Source organism: Bos indicus, chromosome 8, assembly GCF_029378745.1.
Source record: "Bos indicus isolate NIAB-ARS_2022 breed Sahiwal x Tharparkar chromosome 8, NIAB-ARS_B.indTharparkar_mat_pri_1.0, whole genome shotgun sequence".
Lineage (NCBI taxonomy): Eukaryota > Metazoa > Chordata > Mammalia > Artiodactyla > Bovidae > Bos > Bos indicus.
In genome coordinates, this window is record NC_091767.1 from 73,840,232 (window position 1) to 73,856,120 (window position 15,889).

Here is a 15,889-nt window from a genome sequence, read left to right on the forward strand (position 1 = left end):
GGCAACCGCTAGGTTGTTTTCTGTACCTATTACTCTGCTCTGTTTTGTTGTGTTTGTATATTTATATTGGGTCTTTTTTTTTTTAAACTTAATTCCACATATAAGTGAAATCATATGGTATTTGTTTTCCTCTGATTTATTTCATTTAGCATAATACACTCTAGGTTCATCCATGTTGTGGAAAATGGCAAGATTTTTTTAGCTAAGTATAGTTCACTAAAAAATATATATTTATATCATATCTTTATCCATTCATCTATTGACGGACACAGGTTGCTTCCTTATCTTGGCTGTTGTAAATAACGCAGCAATAAACTTTGGAGTGCATATATATACCTTTTTTGAATTGGTGGTTTTGTTTTCTTTGGATAAATATTCAGAGATGGAATTGCTAAATCATACAGTAGTTCAATTTTTATTTTTACTTTTTATTATTTTCCACCAATTTATGTACCCGTCAGCAGTGTACTAGAGTTCCCCTTTCTCCACAACCTTGTTAATTTTGTTACTTACAGACATTTTGCTGATAGCCATTTTAACAGGTATGATGCTATCTCATTTTGGTTTTGATTTGCATGTCTCTGATGATTAGTACTGAGGAGCATTTTTTTTGTGTGTGCCTGTTGCCCATCTATATATCTTCTTTGGAAAAATGTCTACTGAGGCCTTCTATGCATATTTAATTGGGTTGTCTGCTTTTATGATATACTGAGTTGTGAGAAGTGTTCATAGAGTTTGGATATTAACTCCTTATCAGTCATACTACTTGCAAATATTTTCTCCCATTCAGTAGGTTGTCTAGGTTGTCTTTTTGTTTTGTCAATGATTTCCTTTGCTGTGCAAAAGCTTTTAAGTTTAATTAGATCCCACTTGTTTATTTTTGCTTTTTAAAAAAAAAATCATTTTTAATTGGATTATAATTGCTTTTCAATGTTGTGTTGGTTTCTGCCATACAACAACATGAACCAACCACAAGTATGCGTATGTCCCCTCCCTCTTGAACCTTGCTCCCACCCCCCCACTATTTTTGAATTTATTTATTTTGCCTTAGAAGACCAATTCAAAAAAGATTATTTCAACAAGTAATGCCAAAGAGTGGTCTGCCTGTGTTCTCTTCTAGGAGTTCTGATGTGCGTTGAGGTGCCTGCCTGGGACATGAATTTAATTATGGGAGTGTGGTGGCTTAATTCTCCCTGAACCTTGAAGGATTACACATCAGCATCTCATGTTTACTTCCTGTAATTAAAATGGTGGCAGCGTGTGAGCCTTAAGGCAAGGGAAATGAAGCTTTGTTAGACATCTCCTCCTCCAATGAGAGTTAAGTATCAACACAGGTATATCCAAACCACTTTTGTTTTCTATTAACAAGTTCTGAATAATAGTGTTTAGTTTTCTCCCAAACTTCAGAGTATGAACAGCAGCTAGCAACTGAATGTGAGTCCAGTACTTCCAAACATTTCACAAGTACCACGCTGACTCCATAGTGGACGAAATGAATGTTAAGGTATGTAGTGAACTACCATGCTCTCCAGTTGTAGTAGTCACAGATATTAGTGCTGGCTTAGTCGCTAAGTCACACCTGGCTCTTACAACCCCATGGACTGTATCCCACCAGGCTGCTCTGTCCATGGGGATTCTCCAGGAAAGAATACTAGAGTGGGTTGCCATGCCCTCCTCCGGGGGAGCTTCCAGACCCAGGGGTCAAAGCTGCGTCTCCGGCATTGCAAGTGGATTTTTACTGATTGTGCCAGCAGGGAAACCCCACAGATATTAGTAGAAAACTCTAATCGGTTGACATGGTGTATTATCAGGCTTCATATACAGTAACTGTCAATCTTTTTTTTTCTTTTTGGCTGAACCATTCAGTATTTGGGATCTTAGATTCCTGACCAGGGATCAAACTGGCAGCCCCTGCATTGGAAGCGAGGAGTCTTAACCACTGAATCACCAGGAAAGACCCCCAGAAACTGTCAATCTTGGCTTTCTGTGTATCTTTAGAAATGCAACACCAGCAGTTTATCTGAAATTTGCAAACAAACTTGTAGTTTTGCTCATGGTTCATAGCAGGTGTGATAAAAGGAAGCTAGTCCCATGACATCTTGCCATTAGTACATTTATCTTTGTCTGTCTCTCTTTTTCGTGTTGTAGGTTTTCCTTGAACACCTGGTAAACCCTGACTGCTTGTTTACATCTAAACGAGGCAATAAAATGACTGATTTGGAGGTGACCTGCTAACTAGAGAGAGGGTAAGTTGTGAGTCGTACATAAGTGCCCTTCAAATGAGGTCTTTATTCTTAGTTGACTGAGAAGCAGCCAGCTTGTGTGTGTGTGTGTGTGTGTGTGTGTTTTGATGTTTTTCGTCACACCCTGCGGCATGCCAACTTTTAGTTGTGGCATGCAGGATCTTGGTTCTTTGATCAGGGATCGAACCCGTACACCTACAGTGGAATTGCAGAGTCCTAACCTCTGGGCGTCAGAAGTCCCTCATTTTTAAAAAGAGCGTCTCTAGTTTATGTTTTGTTCTTTCTTCTGTCTTTTCTGGTGGTGTGTTAGGGAGGAGACTGTGGACACCTACTTATACTTTGTCTGGTTGCTTTGTGTCGGTTGTCAGGGTGGATGGGTGGAGAACTTTTATGTCCACGAACCTTCCATAAAGCCTCTGTTTCTGGTCACATCCTGCTTGTCTGCAGAGCAAGCCTGAGGCTTTTAGGGCTGGGTTCCAAGTCATCCACGCTCAGCTTGGCCTCCCTGGCAACCCACTTCTGTTTACTCCCCATCTTTCAGAGATGTATTAGCAATCTCTTATGTACGGCTGAACTTCCATTCCCTTCAAAACTTTACAGATTTGGCAGTCAGCCTACTAGTAGCAGGATGGTGGGCTTCAAAGTAAGTAAATGAAAGATTTATCATTCTGCTGCATTCCAAGTGATGGTTTTCAGACTTTAAGGAATCCAGGCCAGCTTTTCACAGCAAACATACTTGATTCAAATCAATTAGCACAACCTCACCATGGTACAGGGGAATGAAAATGGTGGGATTTTAGAAGTAGGCTTCATGCTTTTGGGCATTCACTTTATTCTATTGTCTTCCTGCATATTGATTCTTTACAACCAGATGTAGGCTTCCTAGGTGACTCAGTGGTAAATAATCTTCTTGTCAAGGCAGGAGACACAGGAGATGTAGGTTTGATTCCTGGGTCAGGAAGATCCCTTGGAGGAGGAAATGGAAACGCACTCCAGTATTCTTGCCTGGGAAATCCCATGGACAGAGGAGCCTAGCGGGCTACAGTCCATAGTGTTGCAAAGAGTCAGACCTAGGGACTGAGCACACATGCATGTGCTGTATAACAAAATCTTATTTTAAAAATTTCCATCTGATACCAAAAAAATTTTTTAAATTCCAGTAGTAATTTTAATTGTTGATAGATACAATTGCCTATACTTTCATTAGTCAACTTGTATTACTTTCAAGTTTATAGCCCAAACCAGCACTATCGAAGAGAAATTTGATGTGAGCCACAAATATAATTAAAATTTTTCTAGTAACCATGTTAGAATAGTAAAGAAATGGGAAATTAACCACTTCTAGTTAGTGGCCATATATATGTGTGTGTGTACATATATATATATATGTATATATATATGTATTAGAGAGAACAGGTTTAAATCCATAATTGGCATTCTGAAGAGAAAATTCATTAAAATTATATAAAACATATTGCATTGCATTGTATTAAAATGTTCATAAGCATCATATGGGCTTCCCTGGTGAGTCAGTGGTAAAGAATCTGCCTGCAGTGCTAGAGACCCGGGTTCGATCTGTGGGTCAGGAAGATTCCCTGGAGGAGGGCATGGCAACCCACTCCGGTTTCTTGCCTAGAGAACTGCATGGACAGAGGAGCCTGGCAGGTGGCAGTCCATGGGGTCACGCAGAGTCGGACAGGACTGACGTGACTAAGCTGCAGCAGGTATCATATTGATTATTGTTTCTAGTCATTCCTAAATTAGACAGACAAGTTTTGCAAGTGCTATGCTTTGTTTTTCAGTCGGTAGATAGATACTCGGAGAAGCCAATGACACCCCACTCCAGTACTCTTGCCTGGAAAACCCCATGGACAGAGGAGCCTGGTAGGCTGCAGTCCATGGTGTCGCTAAGAGTTGGACACGACTGAGCGACTTGACTTTCACTTTTCACTTTCATGCATTGGAGAAGGAAATGGCAACCCACTCCAGTGTTCTTGCCTGGAGAATCCCAGGGACAGGGGAGCCTGGTGGGCTGCCGTCTATGGGGTCGCACAGAGTCGGACACGACTGAGGCGACGCAGCAGCAGCAGCAGCAGCAGCAGATAGATACTAACAAAATTTTGGAAATTATAAAAGCTTTTTTAAAGAAAATTAATATCACCTGTTTTCTTCCACTTAAAAACACCTTTAATTGCCAATATTAAATATGTGGCCTCTAGATTTAGAGATTTAGTTTTTTTTCTTTTTTAATAAAACTGGGTCCCTAGCCTTCATTTCCTTTAATACATTGACTAAACAATTTTGTTGTTGTTTAATCGCTAGGACATGTCTGATTCTTTGCACCCCATTGACTGTAGCCTGTCAGGCTACTCTGTCCATGGAATTTCCCAGTCAAGAATACTGGAGTGGGCTGCCATTTCCTCCTCCAGGGGATCTTCCCGACCTAGGGATTGGACCTGCATCCCCTACTTGGCAAGTGGATTCTTTACCATGGACCTTTCTATAAAATCATAAGGACTTCTAAATGGCCAAAGACATATTAAAATATATTTATACTCATTAGTAGTAAAATATAAATTAAAATGAATAATAATTCGGTATGTTTACCTCATTTACATTAATTGATTTTACATAATGATAGTATTCAATCTGGCAAGACAACAATCTGATGGAAGTGAAAACTGTGACCTTTTGGAGGGAAATTTGACAATAAATATAAAAAACCTTAACTCTGTGTATGAGTTTTTCAAATAATTTTGCTTTTAGGAGCTTATCCCAACTAAAGAATCACTCATGTTTGAAAGAATGTAACTGAAAGAATATAATCCCAGTGTTACTCTTTTTTTTTTTTTTTTACCATCTGTTGGCACCAATGTAAATATCTAAAATAGGAAATTTGTTTAATCACTTATCGCAGTTATAAATGGAAATCAATATAGCTTAAATAATGTTGTAGAATTTTATTAGCTTGGAAAAGTCCTCATAATAAACAGTTACAAAAAAGAGAAACTTTACAAAAGAATGTTGATGACATGAATCTTTGTTGCTCACTTAATTTTTCATTTATGAAAAAAAAAATCTGAAAGGGTGTGCAGGCACAGTTCACTGTGAGAAAGAAAACAAACTTAAAAATAAATTAATAGACTACTTTTTGTTTTATTTAAAAAAATTTTAGCTTATATTTTGTCATGCCATGCAGCTTGTGGGATCTTAGTTCCCTGACCAGGGATTGAACCCAGGCCACAGCAGTGAAAGTATTGAATTTTAACCACTGGATCACCAGGGAATACCCTAGACTATTTTTTAGAGTACTTTTAATTCATAGAAAATGAACAGAAATCACAGAGAGTTCTCATATGCCCATTCACCTGAATGCCCCAATTTACCTTATTATTAACAATTTCCATTAGTGTGGTACATTTGTTACAACTGATTAGCCAATATTAATATTTTATTATGAAATAAAATCCATAGCTTACAACAGAGTTCACTTTTTGTGCTTAGAGTCTTTGAGTTTGTAATTATGATACCATAATTACAAACATAACATTGTGTGTTTGTAATTATGGTATCATACAGAATAGCTTCATAGCCCTCAGATCTCCTGTCCTCCACTTAGTCCTCCTTTGCTCCTTCTCCCTGAGCCCCTTGGCAATTACTCATCTTTTTGCTGTCTCGATAGTTTTGCCTTTTCCAGAATGCCATATAGTTGTAATCATACAACAATGTAGCTCTTCTGGCTGCTTTCACTTAGCAATAGGCATCGAAGTTTCCTCGTCTTTTTGTGGCTTGATAGCTCATTTCTTTTAATTGCTGAATAATGATCCATTGTCTGGATATACCACAGTTTGTTTATTCATTCATTTATTGGAGGGCATTTTGGTTGACTCCAAGTTTCGGCAGGTTTTTGGGTAGACATATTTTCAGCTCATTTGGATAAGTACCAAGGAGTGTGATTACTACATTGTGTGGTAAGGATATGTTTAGTTTTGTAAGAAACCACTAAACTGTCTTCCAAAGTGTATGTACCATTTTTATTCTCACCAACAATGAATGAAATTTCCTGTTGCTCCACATCTTTGCCAGCATTTGGTGTTTTAGTGTTTTGGATTTTGGCCACTTTGATAGGTATGTTAGTGGGTATCTTATTGATCCAACTGATTTACAGTTCATTAATGACATATGATATTGAGCATCTCTTCATATGCTTATTTACCATCTGTATATTTTCTTTGATGAGATGTCTGTTGCCCATTTCTTAATTTGGTGCTTGTTTTTTTACTGTTGAGTTTTAAGATTTCTTTATATATTTTGGATCACATCCCTTATCAAATATTTTTTTGCAAATATTTTCTCCCAGTCTGTGACTTATTTTAGTCTCTGAACAATACCTTTCACAGAGCAGAATTTTTTAATTTTAATGACATTGAATCATCAGTGTTTTTCTTCCATGGATTGTGTTTTTTGTGTTGTATTTCAGAAGTCATCACCAAACCCAAGGTCACCTAGACTTTGTCCTATGTTATTTCCTGGGAGCTTTATAGCTTTGTGTTTCACATGTAGGTGAAATTGAGCTAATTTTTATGAAAGATGTCTGTCTAGATGTTGTTTTCGTGTTTTTTTTGGTTTGTTTTTGCATCTGCAAGTCCATTAGTTTTATCTCCATTTGTTGAAAAGACCATCTTACTTCACTGAATTACCTTTGCTTTTTGTCAAAGATCAGTTGACCATAATTATGTGAGTCTATTTCTGGGCTCTCTATTCTGTTCCATTCATCTGTTTGTTCTTTCACCAACACCCCACAGTTTGGATTACTGTAGCTTTTAGTAAATCATCAAGTCAAGTAGTGTCAGCCCTCCAACTTTGTTCTTCTCCTTCAACACTGTGTTGGTTATGTTATGTTTGTTGCCTCACCATATAAAATTGAGAATCAATTCATCAATATTCACAAAGTAGCTTTCTGAGATTTTGCTTGGTATTGCATTAAATCTATAGATAAAGTTAGGAAGAACTGACCTCTTGACAATAGTGAATCTATTCACCAACATGAAATATCTCTCCAATTGTTAATATTTAGTTTCTTTGAGATTTCTTTCATCAGAATTTTACAGTTTTTTCTATAGGTCTTGTATTAATATATATATATTTTAGAATTATACCTAAGTATTTCACATTTTTTAGTGCTAATGTAAATACTATTGCATTTTTAATTCCAAATTCCAGTTGTTCATTGCTGTTAACAAGCATATTTCCAACAGATCACAAGCATACAGGACGATGAGACCAGACACTATTTCTCTTACTTACCAAGTTGCTTTAAGTAAATATATTTTTCTGACAACTTATTTAAGATCTTGAATCAGAGTTTTATTTTAATCTTGCTGAAAGGAAAAGGTTAATTAAGATATTCTAAGATTTCATTTTTGGGAGGCACATTTAAAGGAAAAAAGAATGGTTAGCTAATCATTGTTAAACTATACACAACATGTTATACTAGATAAAAAGAAAGGAATACTTGTCCAAAGGGCTTATTGTCCCAGCTGGCATAGTTTGAGGGAACATGGGCACACTATTAATGATTACACTGAGATAACCGGGACTTTACCCTGCGCCCGGGGATGCGTGACCTCTAGACTCTTGACTGACAGTGCAAAGCATGGTTTCCCAGAACAAGTCTTAATCCCCTTAAGATCTACCAGAAAATCGCTCAAGCTTTTGATCAGACATTTCTTTTCAGAATGAGTTTGAATTACATCATATCAAAAAGTCCTGCTCCAGGCTGGACTTAGGACAATTTTTCTTTTACACTGCTTTTTAGTCTTTGTGGAGTCAGGTGGCTGCCTTGCAGCACACCCACCCCCCACCCCCGACCCCAGTATCTCTTCCTCTTTTCTCTTCTGCTCGTATTCTTCTTTGTCTCTCTGACCTCCTCAAGTTTTAGCCTCATGCTGGTGGTGCTCCATCCAATAACCCCATTGTAGTTAAGAAGAATAGTGGCCATGAATTGTTGTAGAGTGATTGCCATATAACAGATGTTCTGAATACTATACGCATATTTACTAATATGTGGCAGAGGATGAGATGGTTGTGTGGCATTGCCAATTCAATGGACACGAATTTGGGCAAACTCGGGGAGACGATGAGGGACAGGGAGGCCTGGCGTGCTGCAGTCCATGGGGTTGCAAAGAGTTGGACATGACTGAGCAACTGAACAACAACAAATTTACTAATTTAATCCCTACAAGAACCCTTTGAAGTAGGCACAGTTGTTCAGTGGCTAAATCATATCAGACTCTTTGCAACCCCATGGACTGCAGGACACCAGGCTCCCATGTACTTCACTATCTCCCAGAGTTTGCTCAAATTCATATTCATTGAGTCTTTAATGCTATCTAATCATCTAATCCTCTGCCACCCCCTTCTCCTTTTGCCTTCAATCTTTCCTAGCATCAGGGTCTTTTCCAATGAGTTGGCTCTTCTCATCAGGTGGCCAAAGTATGAACAGTATAAAAAGGCACAGTTCGCATTGTATTTTAGTTGAGGAAATTGAGGCACAGAGAGGTTAAGTAGCTTGCATAATGTCATAGAGCTAGTGAATGTTAGATTTGAATGCAGACAGACTAGAGCTTTTCTTTTAACCACTCTGCTATAGAGAGGGGCATCTATCAGACATATCTTTCTCTCTTTACAGATCACTTCACATCTGGGCAAAGCCAACAAAGAAAGAAAGCTGGGACTAACACGGATGGAAAAATTTTGGTCCACATTAAAAAAATATATACCTGTTTTAGTCTGCTCAGACTGCTATAACAACATTCCATAGACTGGGTGGTTTAAACAACAGAAATGTATTTCTTACAGTTCTGGTGTCCGAAAGTCCAAGATCAAGGTTCTGGCTGATTTGGCCCCTGGTGAAACCTGGGTCCTGGCCTATAGACAGCTGCCTTCTTGCTGTGTCTTCACCTGCTTTTGTGTGCAACACGAGGAGAGAGGAAAAGAGAGCTATGATCTGCTCCTTTTCTTGTGAGGATGCTAATCTCATTGTGGGGGCCCCACACCCTAATTCCCCTCCCAGAGGGCCCACCTCCTAATACCCTCACATTGGGAATGACGACTTCAACACATGAATTTTGGAAGAACACACATTCAGTGCATAATACACCCTCATCTACAATGCATTGGAATAACACTTGCGCACCGGTTAACAGTGGCTATCTCTGTGTCACAGGAGAAGAGGGGATGCATTTTTATTTGGTTGCAATTTTTTTCATAAGAAATTTAACTTTTACGTAAGGGGACACACGCTACTACAACACCTCAGAGTTGAATTTGTGTGTGTGCTCGGCTTCCCTGGTGGCTCAGATGGTAAAGAGTCTGCCTGCAATGCAGGAGACCTGGGTTTGATCCCTGGGTTGGAAAGATCCCCTGGAGAAGGAAATGGCAACCCACTCCAGTATTCTTGCCTGGAGAATCCCATGGACAGAGGAACCTGGTGGGCTACAGTCCATGGGGTCACTCAGTGTGTGTTCAGTCGTGTCCGACTCTTCACGACCCTGTGGACTGTAGCCTGCCAAGCTCCTCTGTCCATGGGATTTCCCTGGCAAGAATATTGGAATGGTTTGTCATTTCCTCCTCTAGGAATCTTCCCGACCCAGAAATCGAACCACTGTCTCCTACACTGGCAGGTGGATTCTTTACCACTGAGCCACCTGGGAAGCCCCCAGAGTTGAATGATGACCTCCAAATATGTTTCTCCCTTGGTTTTGCATTGAAATGGGAAACATTTTCAATGAATTTTAGGACAAAGAATTTACAACAAACGTTGTCCTTGAAAATAGGTAAAGTGACACGTGACATTTAAATACACATGGAGCATGGGCTCCGGCTTTTATGGAAGTTACACACTGACTGAGCTAAGTTTTCAGCCCAGGCAGGAGTCAGTTCCTTCACGTACACACAGAACATCGTTGTTGAATGCCTGCACCATCCATTATTTCAAGTTCACCCTGGGTCTAAGCATAGATCATCCCCTCTCCTATTTAAGAACAAGCAGAAGAGGCTCCTGGGAACTGGCAATTAAGAGCAACATAAATCAAGCTGGAAAATTGCCCATGATTTCAACCATTTGTTCAGACACTTTTCTTATTTCTCATCTTCTCTGCTTTTTCCTAATTCCATGTCTTTTTTTTTGTTGTTGTTAATGCAGGATTCAATTATGGAGGGCTGCTTTATCTTTCTTTTATGAATGTAATAAATGAAAAGAAAAAAGCTATAGAGTTAAGAAAGCTTCATCAAGAGTCCATGGGTATCTAAAGAGACAAAAAGTAATGAGAAAGTTTTCAGAGAGAACAATGGCACAGAGATGACCAAAATTATGGGTCAGCATATCCCTCAGAGGTTGGCGTCTCTCTGTGGTGTTACTGGCATTAGCATAATAGCTTAAAGTTATTAGTTTTTCTAGACACTGAATGCATTAACTCAAGAGTGCAGAAGGTCTAAACTATTAATGCTTAAGTCTACTTGATGTCCAAATAACCACTTAAATAACTGAAAAATATTACCTGGTTCTGTGAACAAAGCTCAATCTCACCAATTCTGAAGTTTTAACTTTTTTCGGGGGTGGGGGGTGCTGCACGATGCCGTGTGTGGTATCTTAGTTCTCTGACCAGGGATTGAACCCTTGCATTGGTAGCATGGAGTCTTAGCCACTGGACCACCAGGGAAGTCTCTGGAGGTTTTAACCTTTTGAGTCTTGGGTCCAATAATTTAATGTAAGAACTTGGGTCCTGTGCTTACATGACAGAACCAAAGTTTGTACTTCTAAGATGATCATTTCTGTATTTTAAAGTACTCTGCTGATGCCTTAGTACCAGTTACATTTCTCCTTGGCTGAACCTCTCCCTGCGCCCCCCTCCCCTCCTCCCCCACCTCCAACCCCAGGCAAAAGAGCAAATCTAAGTGTCTGAGTAGCTTTTATCAGTTTTGGAACTGGGCTAACATACCATTTAGATCTTTTAGTAAGGAAGAATTCCCACTGCATGGAGAACTAGAATTTGCAGGTTCTCCTTTTTAAAACTGGGATCTTCACGTGAATTAAAAACAATAAGAAAATAACAACTGGTTCTTATGTCCTCAAGAATCAAGTCTTCCTGCCTGGCTTTATGTGTTTGACCAGCTTTGTTCTTCCTTTCAGTTCATAAGCTCTGCCCACTCCTACAGATATCCAGCAAGTATCCTGTGCTCAACAGAGGATGCAAAAGTGAAAGCGATATAAATCTTTTTATTAAAGAGCTTACTGTCTAATGAGGAGACATGAAAACATAGGAAGAGGTATCAAGTATGGCGGGGGTTCAACAGAAGGAGGCTTGAGACTTCAGAGAATGAGAGGCATCAAAGATAAGTCCCTGGAAGAAAACATGACATGGAGACATCTAGATATTTTATCATGACTCCCCAGCCATCCATCTATGTCCTTTGATGCCAGACACAATGTTTTCCATTTACTTGTGAATTTCTCAATGCTAGCTAGAAAGCAATAAATACTTTTTAAAAAATGGTAAAATATGATACATATATAGAATATTGTGCACATTTTAGAGTGTTTACTTAGGAGTGGAATTTTGGGGTCATAGGGTGTGTGCAGCTTAAACTTATTAGATAATGGCAAACCATCTTCCAAAGAGATTAAATCAGCTTCCTCTTTTACCAGTAGGATGTGAAGATTCCTTCCTCTCCTCCTCCTCTCTCCTTCTATCTGTTGTTGAGTCTATGGTGAATCAGGCTCTGTACTCCCTTCCTTATATGTCTTACTTTATCTCATTGAATAGTGATATTTTTATAATAAATAACCAGTAAACACATCACAAAACTGATTGGGAGACTGAATTAGTGGCTGAAATAGTTTCCATATCTACTGGAGACTCTCGAAGAAATAAAATATCATAGTGCACTGTTCTAGTTTTCAGAAACGTGAACTTCTTCTGGCAGACTTTATTCTGCTTGGGGGCCATCTAGAAAGTTGGATTATATGTATGAGAGAGAGAGAGAATGTGTGAGAGAGAGAGGGAGAGAAGGAGAGAGAGAGAGTGTGTGGCAGTGGCCCAGGTGCTGGGCCAGGGCCACCCCCATCCCATTTACAGAAGGATAACTCGGCATCTCTGGCCTCAGTGTCCTTTGGTCCACTTCCTTCCCTTTCCTGGGGGTGGAGGGGTGATGGGTGCGTCACTCCTTCCTAATTTCACGGTCATCTTCTGCCGTAAAACCAAGCTCCCCTCCTTCCTCACAGGTGCCTGAATGTTTCTAGTCTCTGAATCACCATTGATTCCACATGTATCCATTTATCTTTAGTTCATCCTATATTCTACTTTTTATGGGTCTTGACTGTACTAATTGACCTGATAGCCCATTTGAGTTGCCGTAGTTTAGTGTACTTTGTTTGAATCTTAAAACTCTTCAGCTACAATGACAAAAATGAATATTTAATTCTTATTCACAGACATGAATATTTAATTATTGTTTTTTTAAGTTGAAGTATAGTTGATTTACAATAGTGTGTTAGTTTCAGGTGTACAGCAAAGTGATTCAGTCTTTTTATATGTGTATGGGCTTCCCTGGGGGCTCAAATGGTAAAGAATCTGTCTGCAATGCCGGAGACCCAGGTTCGATCCCTGGATTGGGAAGATCCCTGGATTGGGAAGATCCCTGGAGAAGGGAATGACAACCCAGTATTCTTGGAGAATTCCATGGATAGAGGAGCCTGGTAGGCTACAGTCCATGGGGGTCACAAAGAGTCAAATATGATTGAGCGAACAAAACTTTCACTTCCTTTTCATATGTTTATATGTATATATGTGTGCATATTATTTTTCAAATTCCTTTCCATTTTAGTTTACTGCAAGATATTAAACACAGTTCCCTGTGCTATACAGTAAGTCCTTGTTGTTTAGCTATTTTATTATTATTATTATTGGCCACATTGTGTGACATACGTGACATATCTTAGTTCCCTCACCAGGAATTGTAGCCAGGCCCCTTCCATTGGGAGTGCTTAGTCTTAACCACTGGACCACCAGGGAAATCCAAGCTTTATATATAGTACTGTGTATCTTTTAATTCCGTACTCCTGATGGTCACAGATAAAAATTTTTGTGTAATGGGAATTTTTAATTTCTTATTTCCTTAGTATTTATTATGCTATTTACTATTGATTAAACTATTGCAACTTCCATAGAAAGTGGCTTGTCTTTTTCAAAACAATTGAAATTGGCTTTTTATAGCCAATATCATTATGCTAAGATTCATCCATATTGCGGGTCAACTGTAATTCTTTCATTTTATCTGCTGTATTCTATTCTGTTGTGTGAATACATCACTGTTTATCCCTTCTCCAGCTGGTGGGCATTCGGATGGTCTCTAGGATTTTACATTTGTGAATGATGTGGCCTTGAACATTTGTGTGTGTGTCTCCTGTTGTATATGGGGCAATCTTTCTCTCATATGTGTTATTAGGAGTGGGATTTCTGAGTCATAGAGTATACAAATGTCCAGCTATAGAATATCGAGGTTAACTGTGTTTCAATATATTTGCACCAATTTTTGTGTCTGTGGGTAATCTATAAGAAATACAGTAGTGGGGACTTCCCACCCCATGGATGGAGGAGCCTGGTAGGCTACAGTCCATGGGGTCGCAAAGAGCTGGACATGACTGAGTGACTTCACTTTCACTTTCCCTGGTGGTCCAGTGGCTGCAGCTCTGGGCTCCCAATGCAGGGGGCCCAGGTTTGATCTCTGATCAGGGAAGTAGATCCCATATCCCACACTAAGAGTTTGCAGGCTGCAACTAAAGCTCCCACATTGTGCAATGAAGATGAAAGATCCTGCATGCCACAACTAAGACCCAGGGAAGCCAAACAAATAAATATTTAAAAAAAGAAGTGCAGTGGTTTCCCATGCTCTCTTATGTTTGGTATGGTCAGACTTTTATATTTATTTCTTGCCAAACTGATGCAAAACAGCCTCTCACTGTAATCTTGATTTGCATTACCCCGAGCAAGATGATGGTGACGATTTTCACATGTTTTTTGATTATGCATGTGTACATGCTGAGTTGCTTCAGGAATGTCCGACTCTTTGTGACCCCATGGACTGTAGCCCACCAGGCTCCTTGACTATATATTTCCTCCTGCATGAAATGTCTCTTGATTCCCATTTTACAGATGAGAAAGCTTACGATCAAAGACATTAATATCTCTCTTGTGGTGACATAAGTATCATCGGCAGACCTGGGCTTCAAACTCAGGTATGTCTGAAACACACAGCATGTGTTTTCCCCACTTAACACTATTTCCTTGAGCAATGGGACTAGTTTTTAATGGGCTTTCCCAGTGGCTCAGCATTAAAGAATCTGCCCGCAATGCGGGAGACTTGAGTTTGGTCCCTGGGTTGGGAAGATCCCTTGGAGGAGGAAATGGCAACCCACTCCAGTCTTCTTGCCTAGAATATCCCATGGACAGAGGAGCCTGGTGTGCTACAGTCCATGGGGTCGCAAAAGAATCAGATACGACTGAGTGACTAAACAACAACAACAAATCAGAGGTTATTCACTTAAATAAGTGCTTTCTCTCAAAGGATTCACTTTAGAAGTCTATCCTTTTATTCCAACAATGAAGCCATGATTTGCACAATTTGAAGTTTTCTTTGCACAATTGCCATCATTTGAAAGTCAGTTTATAAGTCTTATATGAAAAAAGTTCTTATCAAATTAAAATTTTCTCACTTTTGGGGAACCAAATGATAGTCCCCAGATTTTTTCATTCACTTTAGGAATTAAGTCCATTCTGAATGGCTATTGATTATTTCAAAAATCAAAAATAACACCAAAATATTAAAAGTGTGGGCATACCTTGGAGATCCAGGGCTGGCCAAGAGGAAGCTGAGTAGTCCATATTAACTAGATGTTTTGTATTTTTGGATTGCATATAATATTGTTACTGGGGTTCTATATAATATTTATTTTGGAGGAAAAAATTGACAAAAATAAATCTATAAAATGTCTTCCATAAATCCTTGAGCCCTTCATCCCTTTCTACCCTCTCACCCTGCTGATGCTCTTCCTAGCACAGACCCATCTGATAAATTTCTTTGGCGCTCACCCACTCTACACCCACTAGAATGTACACTCCATGAAAGGGGAACTCTTCTTTTTTTCTATTGCAGCCTTTTCATCCACATGAGTGCCAAACTCAGAGTGGATGTTTATGATCTAGTACAGCGATCCACAACCTTTTTGGCACCAGGGATCGGTTCTGTGGAAGACATTTTTTCCACAGACTGGGGCTGGGGGGATGGTTTTCGGATGATTCAAGTGCAGTAGGATTCTTATTCCTATGAGAATCTAATGCTGCCACTGATCTGACAGCAAGTGGAGCTCAGGCAGTAATGTGAGCAATGGGGGATAGCCGTAAATACAGGTGAAGCTTTGCTTGCTCACCCACCGCTCACCTCCTGCTGTGTATCCTAGTTCCTAACAGGGATTGGTACCAGTCTATGGCCTGAGGTTGGGGACCCCTGATCTAGTTGATTGAAGAAAAAATGAAAAAACATACTGAGTGGCTACTGTTTTTTGAGGCACCCTCTTCCTCCCTTTA